This window comes from Triticum dicoccoides, chromosome 3A (genome assembly GCF_002162155.2).
Source record: "Triticum dicoccoides isolate Atlit2015 ecotype Zavitan chromosome 3A, WEW_v2.0, whole genome shotgun sequence".
NCBI classification, from domain to species: Eukaryota; Viridiplantae; Streptophyta; class Magnoliopsida; order Poales; family Poaceae; genus Triticum; species Triticum dicoccoides.
Window position 1 is genome coordinate 742,462,532 of NC_041384.1, and position 10,814 is coordinate 742,473,345.

The 10,814-nt window shown below is 45.2% G+C and overlaps 1 pseudogene; it reads right to left on the reverse strand.

Annotated features, from left to right (window-relative positions):
* The window catches only part of LOC119273208, a 16,135-nt pseudogene extending 8,083 nt beyond the window's left edge, over nucleotides 1-8,052 (reverse strand).
* Nucleotides 8,053-10,814: the final 2,762 nt, after the last annotated feature.

Genomic DNA, 10,814 nt, shown 5'->3' on the forward strand with positions numbered 1-10,814 from the left:
CCTGGAGCCCACGTGGACGGGCCTTTAGTCGCGGTTCTTAAGCAACCGCGACTAAAGGGGGGGGGGGGCTTTAGTCGCGCCCGTTCGGTCGCGGTTGCGCAACCGCGACTAATGGCAGTTGCGAACCGCGACCAAAGGCCCTTTTTCCACCGGTGGCCAAGTCGACAACCTCAAAGACATGGAGGCTCGGGTTGTTCGGTGGTGCCTCGAGCTTCTGAAAAATTACTCCTATAGCGTGTCGGTAATGTGAAGCTGGCGGCGCTCATGGTCGATCGTACGGGTGCTCTACATGGACGCGAACACAACCGTGCTCTCGTTGACGACGTCCGAGTTCATGAGGAGCTTCGCTACAACTGCATAATCAGAGCGATCCGCCTGCAGTTGAGACACCGTAGCGTTGAGCTCCTACAAGATCGTCCGACTGAAATGCTCCTCCGTCTGTTGCATGGTGAAGATGTCGTCCCGACGCCACACTCGACATCAACGATCATCATCTCCTCCACGACGGGTGCCTCCTCCTCCCGCGACCTCCACCATGGCCATGGGATCGCCTTCCTCCTCATCCTCCATCTCTTCCTCCTCCAAGATCTACTCTAGAGAGCTCGAAGGTTGGCACGCCTCACCACACTAGAGGCCGGCCCAGCCTAGCCGGACACCACCCCTAGCCCGCGCCGTCGCGGCCCGCGACCCCTGTCACCGGGATCTGACGAGGAAGCCCCGAAGCAGCCAGCCACACCTCGTCCGTCCCACGCACAAGCCCGCGCCTCCAGAACCACGCAGCCGCCGCCGCTCCGCCGCACGGCCGCACCACCGGCACGCCGCCCGGGTCGTCGCCGGTCCGTCCCACGCGAACGACACGCTCCTCACCACGGCCCTGCGTCCCGCGCCGCCGGAAGCCATGGGGGAAGGGGAAGAAGGCCCCGCCGCCACCCACGCCAGTCGGGCTTCGCCCGGTGGCGCACTCCGGTGGTGGCAGGGGGGAGGGAGGGCTGGGGGTCGCTGGCCAGCGGCGGCTAGGGTTCGCCCTGCCGCCCGCGAGAGCGGCACGGGCGAGGTCTCTCTCTCCCCTTCTTACCTGTCCCGTGTGGTACCTATTGAATTGTTATTGTATATGTTAATATTTTTGTCTATAAATTTAATCAATGTTTACAAAGCTTGACTTTGTTCAAAACTAATATGCAGAGTAAATAAAAACAAAAAATATATTAAAGAAGAGGTACATATGTGTCGACCATACGCACATGCTACATACTCCGGGGTCATGCATGCTAAGAGCATCTCCAGCCGCGCCCCCAACAGGCCTCCACAGGCCACTTTTTCGGCGCCGGCGCCGAAAAAACTGCCCAGTCGCGCCCCCAGGACGCCGAAAATCGCCGGTTCGGCCCTTATTTCCGCCCATGCGGGAAGAACAATTTTTTTCGCATGATACACAGCTGTGTTCTTCAATTTTGGGATGCATAGTTTCTTTCACATGGTGTGCTTCATGCAATTAAAACTAAAAAAATCATTTTCCCTAGAAAAACATAGGAAAAATTAAGTGAAATCCAAAACCCCAAAAAACAGTGGAAAAAAAATCCTTGGCAAAACCGTGCAGGAAAAAAATTGGGTTTCCTAATGCCCCCAACACGCGATACGTGGCGATTGAAGCGCTCGCGCGCGTCCGCTAGGAAGCCCCCGAGGGGGTATCCGTGGACTAGTTAGTCCCTGTTTTGGCAACCAAGCAAATATTAGCCAAAATATTGGCATTCAACCGAAGCAAGGCCATATTTATTGGGAGCTCCTATATGATGCTGATTGTGCAAACAGTAGTCGGCCTTCCGCACAAGGAGAGCCCCGATTGAGCCGACCCATATAGCTACTATGGCGATTAGTTTTTTTAATCCGGCTTTAAAAAGCATGGATTTTTTATAAAAAGTCCATACATTTTTTGAAACCGCATAGTAAAAATTTGGAACATTTGTGAATTATTTTTTAAATTTGGGAACATTTGTTTTAAAAATACTATTTTTGAATTATCGAACATTTTTGAAAATGGGAACAATTTTCGAAATTCCAAAGAAAATTTGGAAGCATGAATTTTTTTGAAATTCCTATTTTCTTGAATCTGCGAACAAATTTTGTAAACAGGAACATTTTTTGTAACTCCGAACAAAACTTGAAAACAAAAACATTTTGAAAACCCCAACATTTTCTTGAATTTATGAAAATAGAAAAACTAAAATAAAATAGATAGAAAATCATTTTTGAATTTTTAAACAGGGTAGCTCGTCCTTAAAAAAGGAATTTGAACAAAAAGCCCAGTGCTAATGTATAGCACGTGTCAACCCAGGGGATGCAATTGAGCTATTTTTTCTTACGACTGTGCCCTCATAGGGGATCTTTTCACTGCATTTATTTTGGTCCGTGCGCACTTATCGGTGCTGGGTCACGGATGGTCTCGGAGGCCATCTTTTCGTCCGTGTGCACTTTTCGGTGCTGGGTCACGGGTTGGGCTCAGCGGCCTCTTTTATTTGTGCGCTTTGGCATCTTTCGCAGCTGACAGCCGTGCATGATCCCCGTGTTGGCGATGCACTAGGCAGAATTCGGCCTAATAAACTGATCACATATTGATTAAACTTCCGGTACGGTACTATTCGCCCGGTGGATTTCTCGTCGCGCAAATGGGCCGGCCCATTTACTTCGTCCCTGTGCGTTGCCTCCTCTCCTTCCCGAGCCCCGACGACGCCTTCGGCCTTCTCACTCGCCGCCGGCGCCGCCACCGGGGTTGGCGCCGCCGGCCACTCCTATGCTCCCTCCAGTCTCGGAGTCCACTGACTCTGCTCATCCCCTCACTGGATTCGGCGCCTCCCTGAAACACGACCTCCGCCATGTGTTCGCCGCCTCCCCCGAAATCCTATCCCAGCCGCGCCCGAGCTCTGGTGGCCGTGACGGCGTCGCGTGCGCCCGCGGCGGCTCTCTCGTCGCCGGGACCTAGGGTTCGGGCATCCGTGCTTGGTGCCCCGCGTCTCGAGGTCCCCGTCCTTCAGTAGGACGCCGGAGCTGGCCTCCGTCGTGAGGCATGCTTCGATCTGGTTTTCCCGATGTTTTGTGGCGAATTTGCTCCTGAATTATCAGGTGTGCATGCCCTGTTCTAGCATTCTTTGCTCATTTGTAAGAGATGAGTAGCGGGATGTCGTGCTAAACACACAACAAATATACTTGAACATTAACAAGAAAAGAACGGCGGAGAGATATTAGGATTTAGGAGTAGGGAATGTGGTTGTTCAGTGTGCAAGTGTCACGTCGATGTTCGTAGTCACTGCCATAAACAACGAACCCGCATGATCAACCAGGTTCCTGTAGAACTATGCGGAGAATCTGGTAGTATTGCATACCTGGTCAATTTTAATGCTCCTGTGTTTAGTACTCTCTTTCTAGGCATTGCTCTTAATTTTGAATAATGTGTTAGTGACGCCGAAAGTACTATAATCTAGAGACTAGAGATGAATTAATTTTGTTAATATTGTACTTGCTCTCGTAAACACCCTAGCTCTGTGAATTGGTCATTTCATTAGGTTCTGATTTCATAACTGTATAAAGTGCATCTTTTTATTTTTTTTGTTAATTCCGCAGTTTATGCCCAAGCTGTCTAGTTGGAGAGGAGAAACGGGAATATAAACCAATTATGTAATGATACTATCTCCATTATTATCCTTAAAGGCCAGTTTTCTACGCAACTCAGGGAAAACTCATGGGTCCCCATCCTCTGTTTTTGTTTATCAATCATAGTTAGAAACCTCATGACAAACATAGCATTGAAACTATCCTGCAGATCTCGTGTCAGAGAATGAAACTACTCGGTATATCTTTATTTATGTAGTTTATCCATTCTCGTCTAGATTTTGTAGTCTTCCTTTCAAATATGTGTTAATGACGTGGGTAAGAGTGAACTAACTCAGCTGTATATTCTACCATCTCAGATGCATTAGAATCCCTTAATTCTGGATTCAGAAAACCATCCAAGTCATGATGGAGTATTGGCCGCTTGAGCTTATTTCGCAAGATTACTTTGTAGAAAAGTTTCCTCCTATATCTACTGATTTTAAGTAGGTAAACTGAGCTTCCATTTTCTGTATTTGATCGCACAAGTACTTTACAGAAGACTGGAAATTTCTGTGGTTGAGTTCTCTGCAAGATGACATGCGTTTCTGCATTTCTTTGCTGCATGTGTTTCCTAGTGGACTTTAAACCAATAGTATTTTCTGAACCAGTTTGTGTTATACGCCATGAATCACATGTTTCCTAATTGATTTAGTTGATGTTTACACATATTTCTCCAGCTTGCTTTCAAAATAAGTAGTGCAAGTAAGCAACGAAAAGGGCTACTAACTGAGTTTACCAGGTTTCCTGTTCTATCTGTGATATGCTATTACACAAGATTAAATGTGCAATGCTAGGGCTATCTGTTTAGATCTTATAAATTTTACATTCTGCTATGAGCAATGCTTATCAAATACTTTCTCTTTTTCATATAATCTTATGTGAGCAATGCATATTCCTTGTGTTCTAATATATATATATCTGAACTTGTTGTTTTATGTGCAGTAAGAGGAGGTTACAGGTCTTAAAATAATGATACAATTAGTTAGAATTTGACTCTACATGCACCGGCTAGAATGGAATAGCAAATGAAGCAACTGTTCTCCTGTTTTGCCATCATGATGAAATGCAATGAACATTTCCAGGTTGCTTATCCATGTGTTGTACATATATAATGAAACTAGTAAGCAAAAAGGATAATGTTTGTTCTCTGATTATGATAATTCTGACATGACCAAGGCTCTTATTATTTGGCTACAGAGATCTGGTTAGGACTATCCTAAAGAACTATTTCTGTTGGTCGAAGATGCTTAAAAATGACGAGTTGATATATGATGTTGCTTCAGTTGATAGCTGTGCAAATATGGAAGTTATATACGACGCTGTTTTGCTTGATAGCTGTGCAAATATCCATGTCGAAATCAGTTTCAATGGGAACCGATGGCTTTGTAATCGGTTCGAATAACCGGCTATAGGAGTTCAGACCCGATGCTGATGCTGTTTCTGTAGTAGTGAACAAATATATATTTGTTGTAACACCGTGAACTTCTTTTTCCTTACTTGTAATGTTATTACAGCGTAGACTGTTCTAAATCTTCTTTTCCAGAGGAAAATATAGTTTGAAGCATGGGCTGGGGGAACTGCTAATGCATTTATCTGTTTTAATTAGTTAGCTATACTTACTATATCTTTTGTGTTTTTTAGGTAACCATCATCTACGTTCTTGATCATTGATCAATAAGCATTCATTTGCAGAATGAAAAACTACCCGACATGCTTGATCTATGGTGGAGCGCAGATGATCTAGAGCACCTATATGAAGCGTAGTGAAAAATATCGGAAGAGGTTGTTTTATGCCCTGTTTTGTTGTGGAATGGTATTGCTTTTAGTAGGCAGTTGGAAACCACTTGTTTAGACAAACCACAAACCAGAAACCAGATGAGAGGAAAACATTCTTTTCGTCTGTTGTTCACACGAGTACCCAAGAAATTTATTGTATCAAGTAGTAGTATTGTCTCTTGCCAAAAAAAAGGTAGTCGACTCTGTGACCTTGTTGCCCATAAGGTTTTTTTTTTGCTGCTTGGAAGGTTTCATAAATTGTGACCTTTGTGGAGTGCCCTGCCTCAGTGATAATTTCGGTTTCATTGTGTCAAATAGACTTGCTATGAAGTTAACCTTCGTTGTAATTATGAGCACGTGAGAAAGTATTCATTCCCAGCTTGGTTCTTTTGCAAGAATTCTTGGTATTGTTTTCAGCTTCTGGTTTCCTCTGAATCCTAGAGAGATAAAATATGTTTCCTGTTTTCTTTACCCGATCACATTTTAAAATCTCAGCTAGGTAATCTGATTGGAATTTCAGCAACTACATGATCAATTTGTGTTGCGGTTATCCTATTTCCAGTTGTCTTATGTTTTAAAGTGGGTGTCATCCGTTGAGCTGCATGGTATTTTTTTCTGTAATATTATTATTGATTTTGGTCCCCTGCCTTACGCTGAAATCCTTTCAATATCCTTAGCTTCCATGCCCCGACCACACTGCAGTCCGTAATGTACATGAAGGGGAGGAGGAGGTGCATCGACAATAGTTTGAATCAGCTCGGGCAGCCGCCATAGTTGGTGATGCTGTGGAGTGGAGGAACTATGGCAGATGGCACTTCCCCTATACTGTTGTGAACTGCAGTAGACTGATGGCACCGTGGTTCACCTTCCATATATGTCTGGAATTTGCCAGGCAAGTAACTCATTATTCTTAAATCCCTGCTCCATTCTCAAGTCCAAATTCAATTAAAGCAAATAAATTGGACTAATCTTTAATGCTGATCAAGAAAAATGTGCATTGTAGAGATGTCCGTCTACCAGGACTGCTTCATGACCAGACTGCATCATAAGGGTTAGAGAAGAACCGGCAGGGGTGGTCTGCATCATCTCTAGTGGTAGCATGCAAGCCTTGATCTAGGTGCTAGCCAACATAATTTGTTCATGTTTTGTATGGATAAGATTGGAGCTCTTCTATTGCTTCTTCTTAATACAGGCTAAATCACTGATTATCTTCATGGTATGTCTAATCATGCATTCTGTCTTCTGGCATTAAGCAAAGTTATTAGGCCTAGGCTTCGCACATTGAATTGATAATCTCTCTGAGTTTCTAGCTCTTTGAATTTCTATTCATGTTCCCGCACGAGTATATAATCATATTCATAAATATGGGTATTCACTGTGCTTATGGATAGGGGGAAAACCAAGTGTATTTTTCAGAGGAGTGTTTATGAGATTTGAGTTGCTGCATGATTTCTCTGTATAAGTTTATATGCTCCTATTTGTGTTTTGTACCGATTCTTCCATTATTTTCTTAATAGGATCTGGCTAACTAAAGTTTGCTATTGAAAGCCCACCTGACATTGGTAGGCAATTCTCTTTAATGGAATGTTTAATCGAGGATTGAATTGACCACAAACTACTATAGCAGATGCAAGGCATCAATCAGCTCAGAAGAAATGTCAAATGAACTTAATTAGTTTCTCATTGATGTCACTAACAGTAATGAGTTTGTGCGATTTCTGACCTGCAGGCTGTAACATGAGTAAAAGCTAACCAATATATTATTGCCTACTCCCTTCGTAAAGAAATATAAGAGCATTTAGATCACTACATTAGTGATCTAAACACTCTTATATTTATTGAGTATCTGGTTGTATATGTTACTCTTGTTTTTATTTACTCTGCATATTAGAGTTAACTGAAGTTAAACTTCTTAAAGTTTTACCAATTTTATATAACCAAATATAAATAGATTTCATAACAAATTTATATGATGTGAAAGTACACTCAACACATTGGTATGAATCTAATGGTGGTGAATTGTTATGAATCGGTATTTTGAAAAAATCAAAAAGCATATTTAAAAGTTGCAAAAAAATCTGAAAAAAATAGCATGAAAACTTATATGTATTCCGCAAGAACGTGTTAAATTTCGTCGAAAAATGTTGTGATTTGTAGGCTGTACAAAAATAACAAATTTCTGGCCCAATAACTAAAATAAATGGCCCATTAAAAATGTGTATTTGTCTTTTTCCTGTACGCCACATGTAAACGTATAATACTGTGAAATTTTGCAAATACATAGTATATATGAGCATGTGTGTTCAAAATATAAATTTGGAATTTTTCGCGCTCAAAAAAAAAAAATTGAAAACGAGCTCACTGGAGCTCGGCCTCCGTTGGCATTTTCCGCAGCCTACAGCTGCTTCTGATCCTATGCGACACGTACCTCGACGAAGCAGTCGTGGAAGTGGGGCCGGATGAGCCCGGCGGCGACGCCGGGGTCGGTCGCGAAGGCCGCTGTGACGGCGCACCGGATGATGGCCTCGGCGTTGGGGCAGGTGGTGCCTGCAGCTGCCCCTGCGCGCGGCTCGCCGTCAGGCACATCACGGCGGTGACCAGCGCCGCCGCCATGCTGCTGCTCCTGCTCGCCATGGTCGTACGTCCTGGCTGGCCAGGCTTTAGCAGTGGAGTATTTATAGAGCGAGCCAGCCAGGGGTTCGAGTGTTGATCGATTGCATTTGTTTGACAAGTTGTGCAGTGCTAGACACGGTGCATCGACGAAGGGGTCGTCTTGATCCAAAAATACTTGTCATCAAAATGGATTAAAAAAAGATATATTTAGAACTAAAATACATCTAGATACATCCTCTTTAATTTATTTTCATGATAAATATTTCCGGACAAAGGAAGTAGAACCTAGCCAAGGTGACACGAGGTTGTCCGGCCCCCGCCATGGCCGCTGAAGTCAAGGTGAAGAGAGGTACTGTAGGGACCCGGCGGATGGATGATGGATGGGTGGTTGCGCGGTGACAGGGAGGCGACAACTTTTGCTTTGGAATGGCTATAGGCCTAGATGGAGACCACAAGGCTTCGATCAGAACTGTCGTAGATGAATGTTACCTATCGGTCCACTGGTCCAGTTGGTGCCAAGCTCCCCCCCAGCTTGGGACCAGTGGCATGAAGTCAGTCACATTGGCTTGGCCTATGGCAACCGGAATTGCATACCTAGGACGCTAGCCAGCAAGGTCAGCACTCGCATTCTGCTCGTCGCTTGAGAGGGTGAGGCGGGAGGAAGATGACAACGAGGGCAAGATTTGTCGATTCCATCCGCTGCTTGTTGTGCCAAGCAAGTGTCTGACTAGTCTTTGCCTGCTTGGTTTCATTTGTCTGAATCCTTCGATCCATTCGCCCGGCCGATCGTTTGCTTGTGCCAGCAAGCAAGCCTACCTACCCCGCCTGTCTGCTTGTACGAGGATGATGTCATCAACGGGCCGGAGGTGCAACACCACCTTAGATTTGTCAAAAAATCATCATCCATACTAGGGATTTCGATGATTTGTATCTATCTCATTCCTAGTGCGCCTCCAAAGCAGCTCACCAAACTGACCTCATCAGAATATCCATGGACATGTTCGGACATCCGACCGGACGAAAGACCATCCAACCCTATCCCTCCAATAAGGTAGACATCGATTTTCCGTAATGGAAAAGATATCTGAAAACAACTAAAAAAACTAATCCACTCCTCCTGGTCGGAGGCGAGGTTGATGACCCCCGCACAGGAGCCATCGGCCTCGTTGTCGTTGGCAGTCAGAGCCATATGCCTCTTTTCGCAGCATTGCCGTGCTTATGCGGCGCCTCATCATCCTTAGCCTCAAGCTTCTCGAAAAGTTATTCCCATAGTGCGTCGTTGATGCGAGCTGGCGGCGCTCGTGGTCAATCGTACGGGTGCTCTACACGGACATGAACACAACCGTGTTCTTGTCGACGACATCCGGGTTCACGAGGAGCTTCGCTACGACTGCATAATTCGTGTGTTGCGCCTGTAGTTGAGACACCGTAGCATGGAGCTCCTACAAAAGCGTCCGATTGAAATGCTCCTCTACCTATTGCATGGTGAAGATGTCGTCCGCCGCGCCACCCGCGACATAAGCGACCATCATCTCCTCCTTCGGCACGGGTGCCTCCTCCTCCCGCGACCCCACCATGGCCGTGGGATTGCCTTCCTCCTCGTCCTCCATCTCTTCCATAGATCTCGAAGGTTGGCCAACATTAATGTGGGCCTGACGTCGGGCTTCTGCAACGTGGACCTCCATTGTGATTTTGGCGCAGTGCTCCGGAGTCAACATCTTGTACCATGTGATTTTGGCATGGACCATGGCAATGGTAGATGCGAACTAGGAGGGTGTTGGAAATATGCCCTAGAGGCAATAATAAAATAGTTATCATTATATTTCCTTGTTCATGATAATTGTCTATTGTTCATGCTATAATTGTGTTATCCGGAAATCGTAATACATGTGTGAATACATAGACCACAACACGTCCCTAGTGAGCCTCTAGTTGACTAGCTCGTTGATCAAAAGATAGTCATGGTTTCCTGACTATGGACATTAGATGTCATTGATAACGGGATCACATCATTAGGAGAATGATGTGATGGACAAGACCCAATCCTAAGCATAGCACAAGATCATGTAGTTCGTTTGCTAGAGCTTTTCCGAATGTCAAGTATCATTTCCTTAGACCATGAGATTGTGCAACTCCCGGATACCGTAGGAGTGCTTTGGGTGTGCCAAACGTCACAACGTAACTGAGTGACTATAAAGGTGCACTACGGGTATCTCTGAAAGTGTCTGTTGGGTTGGCACGAATCGAGACTGGGATTTTTCACTCCGTATGACAGAGAGGTATCTCTGGGCCCACTCGGTAATGCATCATCATAATGAGCTCAATGTGACCAAGTGGTTGATCATGGGATAATGCATTACGGTACGAGTAAAGTGACTTGCCGGTAACGAGATTGAACGAGGTATTGGGATACCGACGATCGAGTCTCGGGCGAGTAACGTACCGATTGACAAAGTGAATTGTATACGGGATTGATTGAATCCTCGACATCGTGGTTCATCCGATGAGATCATCGGGGAGCATGTGGGAGCCAACATGGGTATCCAGATCCCGCTGTTGGTTATTGACCGAAGAGTCGTCTCGGTCATGTCTGCGTGTCTCCCGAACCCGTAGGGTCTACACACTTAAGGTTCGGCGATGCTAGGGTTGTTGAGATATTAGTATGCGGTAACCCGAAAGTTGTTCGGAGTCCCGGATGAGATCCCAGACGTCACGAGGAGTTCCGGAATGGTCCGGAGGTGAAGAATTGTATATAGGAAGTCCAGTTTCGGCCACCGGGAAAG